The sequence below is a fragment of the Sinohyriopsis cumingii genome, chromosome 13 (genome assembly GCF_028554795.1).
Source record: "Sinohyriopsis cumingii isolate HCF-2022 chromosome 13, ASM2855479v2, whole genome shotgun sequence".
Lineage (NCBI taxonomy): Eukaryota > Metazoa > Mollusca > Bivalvia > Unionida > Unionidae > Sinohyriopsis > Sinohyriopsis cumingii.
The window spans coordinates 42,908,932-42,930,902 of NC_142973.1; the positions used below are offsets into that span (position 1 = coordinate 42,908,932).

Here is a 21,971-nt window from a genome sequence, read left to right on the forward strand (position 1 = left end):
CAAGTCCCAATACAACAGTATAGAGAGATACAATATGTTTCCTCTGAAACAAACTGTGACAAGTCCCAATACAACAAGTCTACAAGAAGTCCCAATACAACAATATAGAGAGATACAATATTTCCTTTGAAACAAACTGTGACAAGTCCCAATACAATATGTTTCCTTTGAAACAAACTGTGACAAGTCCCAATACAACAAGTCCCAATACAACAGTATAGAGAGATACAATATGTTTCCTTTGAAACTGTGACAAGTCCCAATACAAGAAGTCCCAATACAACATAGCCATTCTAGTATATTCGATATTGTACTTCTCTTCTAGTGACGTATTTTCTATTCATTTCCATTGGCGGCTTTTTTTACAGGGAAATCCCCCGTCTATTCGGAATGCTCTGTAAGTGTACGTAGAATTGCACAAATCAGGAAGATACAGGTAAATATCAGTTGAAAATTCCCTTTGGGGAGGATTTTTTTGGTTGGTAATTATGAATATTTGCAATTATATTTTAATTTAAGCACTTAATTATTCTCTTTACATATTGCAAAGTCAGTAACATTCAACCATGTGGACTGTTGAGACCTTACGGAGGAGGGTGGGGGTATTCATTGACAGACCAGGCTTCCACGTATGGTCTTGTATGCAGGGTCTTACATTATTTACTTCCTTAATTCAGGCCATCAAGGATTCCGTGTCAAATGATATTCGTAGTATGGTCTATGGTCGGAATCGAAATATATGGCACCTCTAAAGAATTACGTGTGTGTGCATCTTTTTCTTTCTTTCTTTCTTTCTTTCTTTCTTTCTTTCTTTCGTTTAAGCTTGGTAATCTCATTACGGATTTCGTCACAGGGTTATTTTTTTAATTTTATTTTACTTATATTTTTCATCCACTTGTGAATAACTTTTATTGTTCACCGTTTAATGTGCACAGCAAAAGTCAAATTAAAATCCTTGGAGTATTAATCCCAACAGGGATTACACTCCAATTAGTGTTCAAAACATGCATTTCAAGTATACTGTATATTGTTTTAAACAACACTCATCTGGGTACTTATTGTTATATTGACCATTGCTTTGACTCCTGAGATTGTTGCTTATTACAATGTACATGTATCTTATACATTAAAGTGTTGATAACTGTGCCAGCACCGAGCAGAGTTAACAGAAATCAGAAATAACACTTATATAATCTCATGCAGTGGTATTATGAAGAACTAAATTTCTTTTTCAAAGTAAAATTAGAAGTAAAAGATTCTTCCTGATAAGGTCACTTGAAGCAGATGATATTCTGTCCATTTACCATGACGATGGTCAACCTGACAGTTTCTTCTATATGCAGCCATCATAATTGACCATTTTAAACAAGGCATGTTGAGGCACAATCAACTTATAAATTACAAATATAGATATTAACAGAAATCCTGGTTTGTGTTCTGTTTATGTCTCTATGTTTTATCATAGTATCTTGAGATTCAGTGAATTTATTCCAGCTTTCAACACCATATAAAATCAACAATAAATTGGCCAGCATATCATAAATATAGCTGCAGATGACATCATTCTTGATCTCTCTGTTAGGAGGAAGGGAGGGTGATACAAAGAGAGAAATTTTATTTCTTACACTTGCTTGTTGCTAAATTAAGTGCTACTATGACAGTATGCAATCAGCTGTACGGAAGTCCCAAGCAAATCAAGCATGATTAAAGACATATAGCGATCCAGTCAGAGGCATTCTCTGATCTTGGCCTACATGCTTAACATTTGATCAGTGATCAATGGTGAATTAGCAGGTCATACAACTTAATCATCTAGCAGCTATGGTGTGAATAGAATCCATATCTGGCTAGCTTACTTTGATTAAAGCCTTTTGGCACAAAGAAGTGTGTAAAATGACTATCCATCATGCCATTGTTATAACTACAGCATAGATAGTCTGAGTAGATAGGCATGAAGTGCAAATATAAAATCTTTTAATAAATTTTTTTATTTAATTAAAGTACTATAATGTTAGATAATATATTTTTTAATGTTTCTGCTTTTTCTGCCCTTAAACATATTCATTGTCTACAAAATAGGAATATATTCCTAGTTACTGATAATTTCTAGTCAAATGTGTGATTCTGCTTTTTTCACCAAAATTCAGTCATCTGGATAACTGATTATGTAGAGCAAAAGCTATGTCCCCCACCCTATGGGTCTGTATGTTCAACATTTTACTGTGCTACTATTTTCCTAATCCTTTATGTTTGACATATTATTTGATTTAACTTGCGTAATAAGTTAACATGTAATATTCTATAGGTTTTCTGTATTTCTCATAGATGTATTGTTCTTTTGTTGCTTATTGTTTGTTTATGTCTTGTATCGAAATCAGTCTGATTAAAATCAGATCTCCACTGTTATACATGAAGATCTGACAGCAGCCGCTAAGGGTAATGTTCTGGCAAGCTATGTTTTTACTGTAATTGCTAATTTTATCAGCCATTCAGATGAAGACTTAGATCTTCGTGCTTGGAGACTGAGCAGTGTGGATGAAGATCATGATTTGATTAACTTTAAGATTTTTGAAAGCTGTGTTTTCATTGGCTAACTCAAAAGTCACCAGAATGTGACCCCTAAGCGGTCGTTGTCAGATCCTCACGTAGGACAATGTAGATATGATTTCAATCAGATTGGTATCAGAATTTGTGTTTTACATATTGATTTCACCATATAAATACTTCTATGATTTGATTGATATTGATATTAAATGAATGGTAAACCAGTATTACGTGTATCTCATGCATGTTTAATAAGGTCTTTTAGTTCCATACCAATTTGTCAAATGTATTACCCAGACCATCAGATGTTCATGTACTGTCATGCATTTTCTACATTTCTTATTGTCCCTACTTCTTGGTTACTCTTTACTGCTTGTGTATGGTCATCAGTAACCAAAGTTAGAAACATTTGAAGGATATTTTCCTAGATGTTGTTTATTGTATATCTTGATATTTCATTTGATTCAGCATGTTAGTGACATAAGTTTTTTGTAAGTAAGTGATGTATATCAGCTCTGGATTCTTTTAAAATTGCAAATATACTTTCTCTACCTACCTGCAGTATCTATCTACTTCTCATTTACCTCCTTAATTATTTATCGATCTTTACACTGCCATGCCTTCATGTTTTAAAAAATATTATAAGCACATTTGTCACATAAAATAAGGTTTACTGATGTAATAAGACTTTGTGATATAAGCAATTCTTATTTGTAACATAAAATAAAATTACTTGATGTAACAAGACTCGGCGATATAAGCCTAGTCTCATTTGTCATATGAAATAAGATTTACTGATGTAATAAGACTTGGCGATATAAGCCTAGTCTCATTTGTCATATAAAATAAGATTAGCTGATGTAATAAGACTTGGCGATATAAGCTTAGTCTCATTTGTCATATAAAATAAGATTTACTGATGTTGTAAGACTTGCAGATATTAGCCTAGTATCATCTGTCATATAAAATAAGATTTACTGATGTAATAAGACTTGGCGATATAAGCCTAGTCTCATTTGTAATATAAAATATGATTTACTGATGTTATAAGACTTTGCGATATAAGCCTAGTCTCATTTGTAATATAAAATAAGATTTACTGATGTAATAAGACTTGGCGATATAAGCCTAGTCTCATTTGTCATATAAAATAAGACTTACTGATGTAATAAGACTTGGTAATATAAGCCATGTCTAATTGTAACATAAAATAAAATTTACTGATGTAATGAGACGTGATATAAGCCTAGTCTCATTTGTCATATAAAATAAGATTTACTGATGTAATAAGACTTGGCGATATAAGCTTAGTCTCATTTGTCATATAAAATAAGATTTACTGATGTTGTAAGACTTGCAGATATTAGCCTAGTATCATCTGTCATATAAAATAAGATTTACTGATGTAATAAGACTTGGCGATATAAGCCTAGTCTCATTTGTAATATAAAATATGATTTACTGATGTTTTAAGACTTTGCGATATAAGCCTAGTCTCATTTGTAATATAAAATAAGATTTACTGATGTAATAAGACTTGGTGATATAAGCCTAGTCTCATTTGTCATATAAAATAAGACTTACTGATGTAATAAGACTTGGTAATATAAGCCATGTCTAATTGTAACATAAAATAAAATTTACTGATGTAAGAAGACGTGATATAAGCCTAGTCTCATTTGTAATATAAAATAAGATTAACTGATGTAATAAGACTTGGCAATATAAGCCTAGTCTCATTTGTCATATAAAATAAGATTTACTGAAGTAATAAGACTTTGCGATATAAGCCTAGTCTCATTTGTAATATGAAATAAGATTTACTGACCCAATAAGACTTGGCCATATAAGCTCTGTCTCATTTATAACATAAAATACAATTTACTGATGCTATAAGACTTGGCGATATAAGCCTAGTCTCATTTTTCATATAAAATAAGATTTACTGATGTAATAAGACTTGGGGATACAAGTCTAGTCTCATTTGTAACATAAAATAAGATTTACTGATGTACAGGTAATTTGTTTTCCCTGAAACAGAAAGGTATATTATTGTGTGTTTGAGCATTTGCTGTGGTTGCAGTCCACTAGACAATTGATATAGTAGGTTAAATAAAATAAAAATCACAAACAACCATCAAAAAAAAGCAAAATTAAAAGGGAGTAGGTCCAACCAAGTTACCTAGATTTTTATAACTCCTGTATTTGAGTCAAGATTGTAATATCCATTACATTTCAAAATTTATTTTGTAAAATGGGGAGTGACATTTATGTGGAAGCTGAACCTTCATTCAGATGTTGGGACATCTCATTTAATTCGGGTTGTGTCACATAAACTGATAAATTAGAGTGTTTACTTATACAGGTTCTGATATACCTGCAGAGGGTGGTTTTTGGAATGCATGTACATGTATGTTGTTGTTTTAGGTTTCTGTGACAACCTTGAAGCTACCTTCTTCATAAAGCTTATGTTTAAATACATTTTGCACATAAGAATCTCAGTGCAAGTTGTTCATTATTATTTTGCATTACAGAAGGCTATCATCAGAAATCCTTTAGCACAATCATGCAATTATTAATTTTTAGTGTTTAATTTTTTAAAATTCTTTCTAAAACTTACTGGTGAGATTCTTTCAAAGGATGTTATTTTATCCACACTAAATGAACAATGAAATATAAGTTTTTCATCTCAACTCATAAAGTTGAGAGATCATGGGTTTGAACCCCAGTCCAGTCATACTAAAGACTTATAAAAATGGTACCAACAGCTGCCTTGCTAGGTGCTCAGCATAAAGAGGTTATTCTTAGGACTGGTTGGCCTGGTGTCAGGATAATGTGACTGAGTGGGACGTCATGCTACATGTCTGCAGCATGATGCCCCACTCAGACATCACTATAAACTGCCACACACAGCAGACATTGTAGCAGTATGACTGAAATTTTTATATAGCTTCGTTAAAAATACAAATCTGACACACACACACACATAAAGTAGATGTTGAATTTAGTAATGATTATGATGTTTGAAACTTTTTTATATGATTCATTTATTAAATATGAAGCTAAATTAGTAGATTTATATAGACAAATCACATGTTCTTGAGCTACCGTAGTGCTTCAATTAGATAGAAATAGATATTGCCCCTACCCTTAGGTGGCAGAGGACAGTTTTGTAAATTGGCCTCTGGCAAATTTATTGACTTAAGGCTGTGGTGTGACTTTTTGGGCTGTTATTGTTTGATAATTATAGATATGGATATGTTTGTGAATTTGGTCTTCCCAGCTTGTGTTGTTCTTGAAATTGATTTTGGGCATGTACACCTCATGTAGTCACAGCACAATATGTAGCCAGCGAAATATCAACAGAAAGCAGAAAGCAGAGCTTGCCACTCATAACAATATACATGTTGGTTCAAGGCAAGAAGATATCTCAAAAACTGCCTAGATGACAACAATTTTGAATTGCATCAAGCTATTAAGTACACAATGTTTTTAAAAATTATCACTCAGGGAAAGGTCTTGTGTTTGCACTGTGAGCATCTCATTCTCTCAGAAATGGCCATCGGAAATGATAAACGCATATATAAATTTGGGGGTGGGGTGCATCAGCTTTTTATTCTATGAATTTCCACTGCCTGGTCTTGTTAAGTGGATGATATTCTTTTGTTTTGCTTTATTATACCTGTCCAAAAATATTGACCTTTTTGACCTCAATTGTGTTTGATTTTTCATGAATTTTTATTTTAGGCAGGTGTGTGGAACATTAAATTTGTGCATAAAAACTGTAACTTGCACCCTTAGTTCCATTTCCCCTCCCCTTAGAGCCAACATCCTTCCTAATGACCCTGATATGCACCCCAGCGGCCCAACAGATAATGATACTAATAATAGTATAAAGTCTGCCTTGATTGCTGCACATTTATTCCTCCAATACAGGGTCATATAACATTTGGGTTTTCTGTTTGTGGATGTGCTCATGTGCAGCTTCATTTACATTTTTATTTACGTCACTTGCAGCAGTCCAGCCTACTGCATAAAGTATTTGGGTTATGCCATCATTTACTCCCCATCTGTCAGCACCACTCAAGTTACAGCTTGAGGCACAGGGTCAAGAGTGAAAATGGGGACTCATTTTGGTTTAATATGTTTTTTCATTACTGATATTTCTATAACCTTTTTACCAGTTCACTTTATGTTGACAATATTGCATCATCATGTACACCCAGTCTGTTAACACCACTCCTGCTCATGGGGGATATTAAGGGGTCAAGAATTATATTGGGGACACATTTTGCTTAAAGCTTCATACAGCACATGTAGCTGTGCAATCTGATACCAGTTCACTTTAAACTTAAAATATATCATCACATAGTTCCCTTCTCTCAGTACCACTCCTACCCATCAGATCAAGTATATATAATTTTATTGGGGACACATTTTTGGTTTAATGTATTTTTCATACCCCTTGATCACATCATAATAAAAACACATATTTCCCTTCTGTCCCTGGTTTCTATCCTTGGGTGGGACTTGATTTGAACAATTATATTGGAGACACATGTTGGTAAAATTGTATTTTACTCACATATTTACATAACCTAATAACCAGCATCGAAAGATAACATCAGCACATATAGACCTCATGGATTTGGTATTCCTGGATTTTATCTCTGGCCCCAATAGGATCAAGAGACAGTGTTTGTTTTCCCTAGGGGTGCAAGATTGAGAGTCTAAAATGCCCATGGTGTCAGAACTGGGGGTCAGATTTGAGTTTTAAAAAACTTGGTATCAGAGCTCGGGTCAAATTAAAATTTTTGGGTATCTAAGGTTAATGGGAAATACTGAAGAAGTACATGTACAAGTTTCTGTTGAAATTGTTTTTATCAGTTACTTATATTTTAAGAATGTCTTTACCAAATTTGGCTCCTGTGAAGATTAATATCCCACTGTTACATTCTTCTTACCACTCCTACCCTTGACTCAGGTCACTGGGTCAATATTTATGACACTTAAGGTGATTAAAGTTTGATTCCATCATTGATATTTTAATACATATCTATCGATTACAAATCTGAATTATTATATGATTTGAAACTTTCAGATTTCCTTAGACCTTAGACTGCTGTTGTTCCCTGGGTTATGTCCTTGGATGTGGCATTTGGTTCAAAAACTAGGTCACTTTGATTGTATGTGTGTGTGTTTGTGTGTGTGTTTGTATGTGTGTGTGTTTGTGTCTGTTTGTATGTTTGTGTGTGTGTGTGTTTGTATGTGTGTGTGTTTGTATGTTTGTGTGTGTGTGTGTTTGTATGTGTATGTGTTTGTGTGTGTGTTTGTATGTTTGTGTGTGTCTGTTTGTATGTGTGTTTATTTGTGTGTGTGTGTGTGTGTGTGTTTGTATGTGTGTGTATTTGTGTGTGTGTTTGTGTGTGTGTTTGTATGTTTGTGTGTGTGTTTGTATATGTGTGTGTGTGTTTGTATGTTTGTGTGTGTGTTTTTTTCTCAACATTTTGGTTATGGATTAATTTTTTAATACATATGGATGACTAATTTTTAATAAAGTTTTTGCATTTAGTTTATTATTTATGACCCGGTTATATGCAGAGTCATGAAACTGGATGAGTAAAGGTATTACCACTCACCATGATCAACTTTGCATGCTCCAGCAATTATTTCATTTCTTGCATGTAACTCAGTTTCTATGACACTTAGATCCTGGAGAGTAATGTTCACAATGTACAAAGTAGAGTATGTCAATCTAGTTTACATGCTCCAGTGGTTTTGTTAAGTTTGTTTTTATCTGTTTCTCAAAACCTGTTTTTAGTAACAAAAATTGATGGGTTTATTCTTTTGAAGGGTACATCTTATGACCAGCAAAAAGGAGATCACATTGACCCGCTTTATTCAGCAACTATTCAAGGTTTTTGAATTCTCCCACAGCAGAACAGGTGAGATGTAGATTTTTTGTTTCAGTAAAGTCTCTCTCAACTCATTGTATATTTAACATAACATATTCATATACTGTACATGAATTCATTTCAGATTATTTTGTCTTTAAAATTTACTGAAATAACTCCTGAAAAAGTCTGGTTGGTGCTTGATGCAATCTTATAATACCATTATATATTTAAAAAGAAAGACAGAATATAAACCATTTATTTTCAAAATTAATCTGTCCAAAGTAAAGCATACATCAGAAGAATTCTTAGTTTACAATGTTAGTCTAAGAAAACCATAAAATATACATATATGTAACACCAGATCAAGTGCACTGAATATTTCAGGTTAAAGAAAGCTAAAATACCTTGTAAAATTTATCAATATTGCTACTGGGATAGGTCTTTTAGCTTCCATTAACAGGTACAGCAACAACAAAATGTGGAGAAATATAATGCTATCAGTATCACTTCAGTTCAAAACTTCCTGGTTTGCTGTCTAAATCAACAAACAGCGAATAAAGCAGATTTACTCAATATAAATTTACAGCAACTCAGAAAGGATAACCCTATCTATCTGCATTTCCAAGGAAGTGTGACCCTGACTGTTTGCAATTCCCAGAAATTGAAACCCTAACTACATCTGCAATTCCCAGAAAGTGTAAAATTCCCAATAACTGTAATTCTGTTATGAATCTTGTGGGAGGGGGGATGATTTTATGCATACATGTATACTGTACTTCGGAAAACACAAATTGACTAATATATGCAAGTACATGTACTTTTAATTCACCATGGCTATATTTTTACATTCCTGACCCACTTAAAGTGCCAGTGGAATAATGAACAAAAGGAAAATGAATGCAGAAACAGTAAGCAAATACAGAATGAAGAATGAATGAAAAATTAATGATAGATGGTAAAAGCCAAATGCAGTCTGCCACATGCATCAAATGCCCAACCATAAAAAATAGATAGTTAACAGTGAATGATAAACCAGAAAAAAGATGACTGTTTGAGTTACTTCCCTTGTGTATCTCAGAAACATGTTGCAAATGCATTTTGAAATGCATTCTTAAAGGCAAACACATGTGACGTACCAAGATAAATGGTAAACAGTGAGATAGTTAATTGAATAGCTGAAGCATCTGAAATGCATTGTTGGGGTACATAAATGTTTCAGGGGTTAATTATTAGGCTGGAATGAAAAACAACAAATAGTGGCAAGATCTGATTGGTCAAAATGTAGAAAATAGTGTAACATGCGCTATTGTAACTAAAGTTAAATTATCCACTAAAATGCTAAAAACCTTCAAATGTTTACATGGCTGTTTACTTTACCATGCAGAATGAATAAGCAATCATGTTAAGTATGTTCTGTTAAATATCATGACACAAGTCTTGATTATGCTCTTTACTCAGTTGCATTAAGGACACACGGTACTAATTATATGGAAGAACTGTGAACCAGTCTAGAAATGGGTGAAGAAATGATAGAGTATTTACAGGTTTGGTGGTCCATAATTGGTTAATAATGAAAATCAAAATTTTAGGAAAAATATCTTTTGAGAGCTTGTCCTATATGTAATGTAAAAAAAATATTGACAAATTTCTACTGATGCAATTTTAGCATTTTTACAGGCTTGACTCAGGAGTACTCAATACTGAAAGTAGCACCTGATTCATTTGGTGCAGAATCAATAACACGTGTTTCATGCACATGTATGTAAACAAATTGCCGCGGGTCATATGGTGTTCTCCACACATAAGCTTGCACCAAGGTTAGATGTGCACGAAAAATTATAGGTGTCATTATCAGCACCCATAAATTTTAAGTTATTGAATTTTGAATATGACAGTGTTTCCATATGTTTACCATTGGAGTGGAATTAGTACCGTGAGTCCTATATGCGACCTATACCATAATAGGAGTTTGTTGTTTCCATGGTTACCACGTGCATCCAGGGTATCAATTTGGTGGTTTTTACATATGACAGTGATAATGGAGTCTTTTTATCATGGTTTGCATGTGATTTTGGAGAAAAATTCTATACAAAAGACATGGGGATGGTTTTATACACTGGAGAGTGGAAGTATATAGCTCAGGCCATAGGGAAAAGAGCACAGTATGGCCTGATGGCAGAATTTCATATGATGGTACCCATAGATTGGCCTGTATGGTTAAATACCATTTAACACATGCAATAATTCCCCAAAATGGAGTGGGGTGGGGTAGATTTTATATGTAAGCCACTTATGTCACAATCACTTATGTATCAGTACTGATCATTTAACTTTAGAGACACACTCAGCAGATCAAAGCAGAGAACATTGTAAAAATAAGGACTGTGCACAAAACTGCACATGCTGCATTGCCTCAACCTGTAAATTGAATTATTATATGTCGAGTCACATTGAATATCAATTATACCGGTCTTATTTCTTATCCTAGAATTAAACTCCTTGACACCTATTCTATGTTCAGCATGTTTCTCATATTGGTACATTACATTTTTGGGCAAACAGTATTGGAACTTTTCTGCATTCCTTTTGTTGAGGGAGCAGGGAGGGACATTTTCACTTAAAATAATAGTTTTCAACCCTTCATTCCCAATATAAGTCTGCAAAAGTCCTATCTGTATTGCATTCTTCACACAGGCAGTTTTTCTTCCCCAACCTCCCTTCATACAGTTGAAACATTCTTGATGTATAACTGCATGGTGAACATACTGCTCTCTCCCACCAAACCAGATCTCTTTTTTCTTCATGTACCAAGTCCCATGATAGAAAACCTTTATACTCAGGGTGTTGCAACTTGTGGTCTCAGAACACATTATTCCAAATCTCAGCATTTGATTACTGCGTGCACTAAGTGATATGGGTTTTCTTCACCATATATGTTGTTGTGAATAAATGAAAACAAGCTTCATGTCAGAAATACGGTTTCATATTTGAAACAAAAGCTATTTATTAAACCTACATTGCTCTGTTCTTACCATCAAGTAATAGTAAGGAATCATTTAGCTGTAAATTAGAGCTTGCTATTTGGTTTGCCAATTCAAGGTGTATTACCTCCCCTTTGACTGTAATTGACTGATTGCAATGTTTGCTTTGTTTCTCTTTTGTTCAATAATGTATGCATTTTTTCAGCTTTATATTAAAAAGTAAGTAATTTAACACTGCTTATAGTGGAAAGTAGCCACAGTAATGATTTTGAGACTTTTTCTTAACTTTTTATGAGCTTTGGGTAAATGTAGGTATATGTTTATGTATTAGACAACTTCAATATGCAATTCAATTCTATTACTTAAATTTAACAAGTAGTGTATTCAGTGACAATTTTTATCAGTGTCTGCATATTGCATAGAGACATGAACTTGTCTTGGCATAGCAAAGTTTTTCACACATTTCTCCACCTCCAGCATACTTAATAGCTTGAGTCATAACAGTTTGTGCATACACTTTCTGTCTCCAACATCAATGTCAGCATTATAGGAACTTTGGATAGCTTTTTCAAATTTGTCTCTTGCTGTCCTTATGTAACATACCTCATGCTGATGTGTTTTTTGGGTTGATACACATTCCCCCCACCCCCGTTGTGGGGAACATTACCAGGCTTGAAGAAATTACTCTGTCTATTCTTTGCTTATTCACCCTTCCCCATAGTTTTATACTAAAAAGTAGCACTATGTTATTTAATTATTCAGTATAATAAAGCTTATGGAACTCTTCCTTGGCTTTTATACCTTTTTATTAACATTTGGGGGTCATGAATCACATGTGATGATAGTTTAAATAAGTTTGGAATGTCAGCATCTCTTGATGCTTCATGGGTGTGTGTATATGTTTTAGTCACAAAAGGGCAATGGCCTCTTATCATTTTGACCTGTCATGTGGCACACTTATTTGTTTTGTTTGATTGATGTGAATAGGGATGCACTGTATCTTATTTCTGTGAGAGTCAGCAAGAAAAGAAATGCAATTTTGAAATTTAAAACATTTAAAACTTGTCTTATAGCCAGTGAGAGATGAAAATACAATGCGTCATGTAATTTGATACCCTGTGATGTCATACTTGCTGATGTCAGCATGCTTGTGTTTCTTTTGTGTAGCATGCATGCCATAGAAAGATAACATGAAGATACAAAGGCAGAAAACAATTATTTTAATAACAAGAATAAGCCATTAATAAGTACAATACAACACAGCAACATGTGATGCGGATGCAATTTAACTATAGATATTGGTATCACATAAAATGCACAAGCATGGCCAATTCTTTCTTACAATTATGCTCTAATATCAAGGAGTAAAATACAACTTTTTCAAAAAAAATTAAATCTGGTTATAGGACACACGATACTAATTATACAGAAGAACTGTGAACCAGTCTAGAAATGGGTGAAGAAATGATAGAGTATTTACAGGTTTGGTGGTCCATAATTGGTTAATAATGAAAATCAAAATTTTAGGAAAAATATCTTTTGAGAGCTTGTCCTATATGTAATGTAAAAAAAATATTGACAAATTTCTACTGATGCAATTTTAGCATTTTTACAGGCTTGACTCAGGAGTACTCAATACTGAAAGTAGCACCTGATTCATTTGGTGCAGAATCAATAACACGTGTTTCATGCACATGTATGTAAACAAATTGCCGCGGGTCATATGGTGTTCTCCACACATAAGCTTGCACCAAGGTTAGATGTGCACGAAAAATTATAGGTGTCATTATCAGCACCCATAAATTTTAAGTTATTGAATTTTGAATATGACAGTGTTTCCATATGTTTACCATTGGAGTGGAATTAGTACCGTGAGTCCTTAATGTACCACTCCTGTTCATGGCCATGAAGGGTTGAGTGGTCCCAAGCACTCACCATTACAAATCACTGCCATCTCACCTCTCTCTGCGTGGGTTTGTGGATGTTTCTGTTTGTCAGGAACCTTTTGATTTGGTTCTTTACTTTCAGGTGTTAAAATTTATAAAATTAGGTCACTTCTTTCAAGAAATCGAGTGTCTGTTTTTTCAACAATAATTTTATTATGCATTACAAATGTTCACATCCTGGAGAGAGACCTGCATTGTACACGTGGCTAACTATTTACCTTGATAGTCTGCTTCAGCTTTGGCAACTGCTCTGGTTAGTGGTTAGAGCATCTGCCTTGGATGCAGGAGGTTGTGGGTTTGAATTTTTGGTTGAGTCATACCAATGAATTATAAAAATGATACTAACAGGTGCCTTGTTAGATGCTCAGCATTTAGAGGTTAGTGTTAGGACTGGTTGGCCTGGCATCAGGATAATGTGACTGTGTGGGACATCATGCTACATGTCTGCAGCATGATGCCCCAGTGCTTGACATCACTATAAACTGTCACACTGCAGTCATCATAGCGATATGACTGAAAAATTGTTAAAAACTATGTTAAAAATTCAAATCACACACACACACACACACACACACACACACTCAGAGCTTTGGCACTTTTGGTTTACCCAGAAATCAATTATAATCCTTAGCAGTAGTTTTGTTTTCCTCATCTGGTGAGTGAACCTTAATGCAGATGCCTGATATGGTTGGCTATGAAAATGTATTGCAATTACTGTTTTTAAAAAAATATAATTGTTAGTAGGTACCATATGATACTATATTAATTTTAATACTGTAAATTTTTATAGATGCGTTGGAAGATAGGTTAATCAACTCAGGTTAAAAAATTGTTTTAATACCTCTCAGGATGCACAGAGTTGTTTAGAATGTTGTTGTTGTTGTAGGGTTAATGCCATTTTTCAGCACAGGATAGGCTGTATATGGTGGCCAGTATATCTGGTGGAGGAAGAACCACTGACCCACAAGAAGCTACTGGCAAGCTTTCTCACATACCAACATTAGCTGAGCCTGAGAATTGAGCCCATGCAGACAGATGTGAGATGGCAGTGATCCAGAATGGTGAGCGCTTTCGACCACTTGGGGCCTCTGTAACAATGTAAAGAGATCTTGAAATGACAGTAGAAAATGTAATCCCAATGGATAACTGAGACACGTTTTTTTTCTTATTATGCGCGAGCATGATATTGGTATGGTTACCCTCGTCTGTTAGCTGTCCCACCATCAGTTCAGAGGAATACTAATTTACTTATCAGCATTTGATACTTGCATGTCCTGATCTCACTGTGTGATTGGAGATGATGAATAGCTGTGATGCACACAGGATGTCATAAGACACGAGTAATGGAGACAAACGTGTTTGGCCTGTGATGTGTCTCTTGACATTGTTCAAGGTCTTGAACTTTTTAAAAGAGTGCACTTGGCTTAAAAATTTTATTGTATTTTAGAGAATGTACCCTTTTATGCCATATCTTTGTTTTATTTTGCCATTTTTTGGAGATGTTTTATATTGCCATTTATTTGGAGACCTAACTTACTCAGTGCTGTATAGACCAGAATGTGTTTTTGTGATGTTAAACAGTGTACATAGATCTTATTACATATCCCATTAGATATCCCATTATAAATGACACACATAGGGCTCTCAAGCCAAAGCCAGTTTTTAATGTAACTTGTAATTGGAGACAGATTAAACTAGTGTATCTGAGCAGTCCTTATTATTATTATTATTATTATTATTATTATGCTTCATTAATTTATTTGGATGATCTGTGGTTAAAAGAAAATTACAATCAAAAGGAATAGTTTGTTTTTACAATTAAACCCCAAGCTTTGATGTCTAAGACTTAAATAAATTAAATTGTTTGGCACATTAGATAATATGGTAGATAGTATGGTAAGGTCATAGAGTTCTAAAGTGGGGAGTTAATTCAGAAAATGTAAAGCTGTTTAGCAACCACAGTAGTGTCTCTGGTTGCAATGGTGCCAGGTGGTGGTAAATTGGGGTGGGGGGAATTACAGTGAGTGAACAAAACTTGAACAATTTAATTTTGTGCTTACTGTGCTTTTTATATTCTGTCTTTTCGTCCATGCGACAAGTCCTGCAGCTTTTGATCGATTGCCATGAAATGTGGAAATTATGTGGCAATCATCTGAGTTTGCTCTCCAAAGATTGGTAGAGTTGGTGCCATTTTTGTATTGTAGCAATGTATGATACAGTCTTGATTTCCAAACTACTGCATATTGATTCAGAATTGCTGTGAAACTTGGTAGACATTGTTGTCATAACCTGAAGTTATGCATATGAACAAATCACTTTGCTTCTGCAATTTTTTCTTCAGTTATTGCCCTTTTTGGATTGTGGCATTCATTCTCCATTAGGTACAGAACCTGATTACATGTATGATTCATCTCTGCTACCTCTCAATAAAGCTGCCTGGAAAGATAAAAAATATCTATCCATCTATATTCATGTAACATAGATGAAGGGAAGTAATTCCTGCAGGTTAACTCCCATTTATGTCCACTAGGTGGCCACTGGTATCCCAGATGTAACCAGTTTTAACTTTTTTGCTTGCAACAGTGACCTCATAGAATCTATCTAAATTTATACTTAATTTCAACTATCCACTTTTTCTTGTCAGTGGTATAGTCATTCAAAATGTTATACCGGTATATTGTGCATATAATATTTATGTGATCTGAGGCAGATTATTTGTATTTTTGCATTTATCATACCAATCATTACTGTCCTTGTGATGTTGATCAGAAACAAAATTTTCATCAATGGAATTGTTGTGCCATGAAACTTTTCACACCCATTCATCCCGTAGTCTAAACATAAATTCATTCCATGGTCTAGTTGATCCTAAATGCTTATACAATGTACATCCATTATGGCTGCATCAGCAGACATCTTGAAAATATTGTGATCACTACTCCTCCTGAATGGATAGTTATGTCAACATGGAGTTTTCATGAAAGACTTCTTGTGATGTTTAATTGGTCCTAAATGCAAACTGTGCCAATCTGATATGACCTATATGACCTCCACAGCAGCCATCTTGAAAATCTTGTTATCACAACTCCACCTGAACAAGAAGGTCATATTGATGTGGGATTTTCATCAAAAGATATGTCTAGTTGGTCATTAATGAAAGTGCCTCTAATCTGACATCCAAAAGAGCCACCACACAGCGGCAATCTAGAAAATCTTGTTATCACTACACCTCATATAAACTTGAGCTTTCCACTAAAATGCTTCTTATGTTGCCTAGTTGGTCCTAAATGATTTTTTTTTTATTATTTGATATCCAAAATGGCCAACACAGCACTGATCTTGAAAATCATGTTATTACTACATTTTTAGGATGGAAAGTCATATTTATTTGGATTTTTCACCAATAGACTTTCAGATGATCCAGAATGAAAATGATACTGATGTTAGCTGCAATATGGCCACCACAGTAGCCATCTTGAAAATCTTATCATTGAAGGTCACATTGACATGCTGTTCTCCCTACTTATAATGTCTAGTTAGTCCTGAATGAAAATGGTGATGATCCGATGTCTTGTATGGCTGCCGCAATGGCCAGCTTCAGAATCTTATTATCCCTCCTAACCATATGCTCAGAGCAGCATAGGGATTTTGCTAAAAGACTTTGTGTAATATTTTGTTGATCCCTTATGCATTGCAACTAGATTGGGAAAATATTCAATATATTCTGATTTTAGTGTGTACATTAGAGCCAAAGTGAACATAAAATTTTCCAATTTGAATATCAATGTTGATCAAGACATTAAATTCATCCTCATTTTTTGTTTGCTTTGGTGTTTATTGACACCCCACCTTCACAAATGCACTCCCCGCCAAGCTGTAATTTTACCACTGTGAACCACGCCGTTTTAAATTAATTAAATTTTGGGGATCTTAAGTAATTTTTTTCGAGGATCCAGACAGTTTGCTTGTCTGATTCATCATGACCATATATGTTCATTTAGTACCAAAAATGGATGGTAAAAAAGGGCGGAAAGATTATTCTTTGTTCAGTTAAATGCAGAGATTATCTCAAAATGTTTTCATGGAAGTGATTTACCATATATACGCTTTTATAAGTCAAATCCAACAGCAAACTGCACAGACCCAAATCTGCCGTAGCATAATGCACCAATAGATCTGGATCTGTGCAGTTTGACAGGAGCGTATCAGTAGAACAAAAAATATAGACCGGGATCTGCAGGTACATTGTGCTATGGTAGATCAGGATCTGTGTTGTTTACAGTTTGACTCAACTTATAAGCAACTTATAAGCAAGTGTATATGGTATTCAGAATCAAAATTACATGGACATGTGGCCACTTTAATTTAATTTAACAACCTGCCTTATTGCACATTATCTTTCATTTTCAAAAGTATGAATAGATATGACAATGTTATGATTAGTATAACTATTCCAAATATTTACTGGGTTTTTGAATTTCAGGTATTTAACAGGTTTTACATTGTTTCCTTGTAAACTGATTTAACATTACAAAGTTTACATTTTTCCTTGTTTGTTTGTTTTACAAATTGTTGTCAGACTCGCTTGGTAAACAAATGAATATTTACATACCAATTTTATGTTCAGATATTCACAAAAAAAGTATTTTGATTGAATATTCAGTTTTAGCTCTAGTGTACAATGTCTAAGACTTATGTGTGCCTTTTATGGATTTTGTCGTATTTACTTCAATTTTGGACAGTGTTATGATTCTTGTCAGACACATTTTTGTCTTTACAAACTTGGAATGGTGATTGCCATCAGAAAACCTCAAGAAAAAAATAAATTTGGTAAGAACTTTGTCTTATAGACCTCTGTTTGCATTTTAAGAATTTTGTCATGGTTTTATTTTGTCTACATCATTTTAAAATGAGTTATGGCCCTTATTAATCAACGTCATATATTTACATGGGATGTCGCTTGTAATCAGCAAAGCTCAGGGGCCCTTATTAATCAACGTCATATATTTACATGGGATGTCGCTTGTAATCAGCAAAGCTCAGGGGCCATTATTAATCAACGTCATATATTTACATGGGATGTTGCTTGTAATCAGCAAAGCTCAGGGGCCATTATTAATAACGTCATATATTTACATGGGATGTTGCTTGTAATCAGCAAAGCTCAGGAACTATTTAACATATTCCGATGTACTTCGATGGAAACATTGTTTCATTGACCTAAATATGCCTTTGATGGGCTTTGTTTCATCGACTCTACTTTTTGTCAGAGTTATGTCCCTTGTTTAATCAATGTCATATCCTTTACATGCTGTGTAACATTGTTGCATGTATTGATAAGTCAATGAAAGAGATGAATTTCATGCATTCCACATCAATATTTCGTACAGTGGAATCATAGCCTTTGAATGCCCTTATATCTTTTCTTTCCAAACACAACATTTTCTGGTAAAAGCACTATGGAGCAAATTATAGAGAGCAGGTCCCTTTGTGATTCACCTATTGCTAATTACTCATGTTCAAAGTACAAGTATACCCATATCACACACACACACACACACACACACACACACACACACACACACATATGCCATTACTCAGTCTATTGTCAATCTGAAATGATTCCAATGGATTCACTTTGCTAATACCTTATATATGTGCTTATAAGTTAAGTCAAAACTGCAAATAACGAAGCATAATGCACCTGCAGATCAGGGTCTATGTTTTTGTTTTTTCTGATTATTCGTAACAAAATGGACAGACCCTGATGTGCTGGCACATTATGCAATGGCTGATCTGGGTCTGCATTTTGCAGTTGGGCTTATAGGTGGGTATATACAGTTCCAAATGATCAACTCAGACAAGGAAGATATTAAAATTGAATTTGCACAAAAATTAGCAGCTGAAGAAAGGTAGGTTACATAACCTCCTGAAGAAAAGATTGCAGCTTAGCTCAAACTGTAGTATCCCACTGGGTCAAGATTTATAAATACCTGGATTTAAGGGGTCACCATTTATTTTCAAGTGGAAGGGGTTTGATTTTTTGGACAAAATTCTGACCTCCAAATAGTGGAAAACAAATATTCTCAACAACCTGATTACTGTATATACTCACTTACGAGCATAATGCACCAGCAGATCAGAGTCAGTGCAGTTTGTTTGGTGTGATTAGTAGAACACACAACATAGATCCTGATCTGCAGGTGCATTATGCTATGGCAGATTAAGATCTTTGTTATTTGCAGTTGGACTCCACTTATAAGCAAGTACATGAAGTATAACATTTAGAATTTGAAGCCCGTTGGCCTGCTTCAGATTTCTATAAATTTTCATTTCTTTACAATACCAATAGGTATCATGACCAGTGGGATAATACAGAGGCCTTTAAGTCTTGTACCAATAGAGTACAAGACACAATTTAAGCATTGGTCAGCTGTTAGCTTTTACCGCCTGGGTGGAATATTTGCAATGAAACTGTGTTAGTGAAAGGAAAGCTCTTAAATGTAAAAAAAAAACAAAGTTGAGTTGAACTGCAAGCAACAAAGATCCATATCTGCCATAACATAATGCACCTGCAGATTGGGGTCTATGTTGTTTTGTTCTACTGATTAGTCTGAACAAACTGTATGAACCCAGATCTTCTGGTGCATTATGTGACAGCAGGTCTCGGTCTATGCAGTTTGCAGTTGGAGTTATCTTGTAAGCAAGTAAAGATGGTTGTTGTTGTTGTTGTTGTTGTTGTGGGGTTTAACGCCATTTTTCAGCACATGATAGGCTATGCATGGCGGCCAGTATTAATGGTGGAGGAGGAACCCGGGAAGAACCACCGACCCTCGAGAAGCTACTAGCAGGCTTTCTCACATACCCACATTGGCCGAATCCTAGACTCGAACCCACGCAGATAGAGGTGAGATGGTAGTGATCCATAACGGAGAGTGCTTTAGACCACTCAGCCACTCGGGGCCCCAGTAAAGATGGTACTGGGCTTGCTGGTTTGCAAGCTTAATAATAATAATAATAATAATAATAATAATAATAATAATAATAATAATGACCTTATTTAAAGAGGGTAACACAGTTAGCTAAAAACTAATCTACCTTGAGGCCCTCATACAAAGGAATTTATTTATTTAAGCTACATCTCTGAAGCCACTGGATATATTGGGTTTGGAAGAAGGAAATAGTGTGGGCATTTCTAATCTCAACTGGAATACTATTCCAGAACAGAATTCCAGAGTAGTTTAAACTTTTTTTAAATAACTCCTTATTTGGTTTGGGAATTTTATACTGTTTGGTAGACATGGATCGCAGGTGGGGAGTATTACCAGGTAGCCTATACTGGAATAGTGATTGTAAATATTCAGGAGCACTATTATGAGATATCCTGTACATTAATTTGGCTTTTCTCAAACAGATTCGGTCTTTAATAGGTAATATTTTTAACCTACCAGCTAAACTTTCCTTGCTTTCTTTCTGGATTGATATTAGCCCAAATGCTCTTTTTTGAAGATGTGCCAGCTTTGCTGTGTTTTTATCATTTGAATTACCCCATACTGTACTACAGTAATTGTCAGCATGTACTCAAAGAGAATAATCACGACTTTTGTCATGGTTGCTAACAGGTTATACTTAACATATTGGCATACTCATTCTGTATCACATTGACTTTTGAAGGTTTTTAGCATTTTATTGGATAATTTAACTTCAGCATGTTGCACTTTTTTCTACATTTTGACCAATCAGATCTTGCCCTTAATTTTTGTTTTTCATTCCAGCCTAATATAGCCCCTGAACCATTTATGTACCCCAACAATGCATTTCAGATGCCTCAGCTGTTCAATTAACTATCTCACTGTTTACCATTTATCTTGGTATGTCACATGTTTTTGCTTTTTAAATGTCTTTAAGAATGCATTTGAAACTGCATTTGCAAATGTTTCCGAGACTACTCAAGGAAAGTTAAGCATATATTGTTTGGTTTATCATTCATTATGTGTCATTATGTATGGTTCAGTGTTTCTTGTTTGTGGCAGGCTGCATTTGGCATGTACCATTTACAACATGTTTTTCAGTCATTCTTAATTTGTTTTGCATTTGCTCAGTGTTCTGCATTCATTTTACTTTTTGTTCATTGTTCATTTCAAATGGGTACTTAAATGTTCAGGGTAGGTATGCATATACATACGTAGTCAGGGCAAGCAAAACTTAAGGTATTTGCACTTATTAAGTACCTGTTTCCAAAAGAATAGCATTCATGTATGCATAAAATGATTTCTGCCCACAAGATCCTTGTCCTTTGTTTTGTGGATTTAGTGCTATTTTTCAGCAGATGATATTTAGATCAGATAACCAGGAAGTTTGAATTGAAAGGTTATTATGTGTCATATGGATAAATATTGTTGAAATTTTTGCTTCCTGTAATAGTGCCTCTTTGGTTTTGGTATTCTGTCAGAATAGTGCATGTTTCTGTCCCCAGGATGTAACCTGTGGTTTCTTATGATGTGTGTTTTATTTTGGAGAGATTATTTGGGAAATGCAAGAAAATGTAAGTATTTTTTATTCTGCTTTTTGTTTTAAATATTTAATGGTAGAAAATGACTACA

General features: G+C 34.5%; 1 protein-coding gene across 8 annotated transcripts in view; it reads left to right on the plus strand.

The window, feature by feature from the left end:
* Positions 1–364: 364 nt before the first annotated feature.
* The window catches only part of LOC149785302 (TNF receptor-associated factor 6-like), a 104,241-nt gene continuing 82,634 nt past the window's right edge, over positions 365–21,971 (plus strand). For 2 of the 8 annotated variants that reach the window (XM_089979191.1, XM_089979186.1), the window contains exons 1-2: positions 365–436; positions 8,398–8,489. The gene's annotated coding sequence lies outside the window, so the exon portion shown is untranslated. Of the gene's footprint in view, positions 437–459; positions 483–635; positions 763–8,397; positions 8,490–21,844; positions 21,914–21,971 lie in introns of those variants that run through there. The other 6 variants (XM_089979190.1, XM_089979188.1, XM_089979187.1 and 3 more) reach the window with 6 other exon arrangements.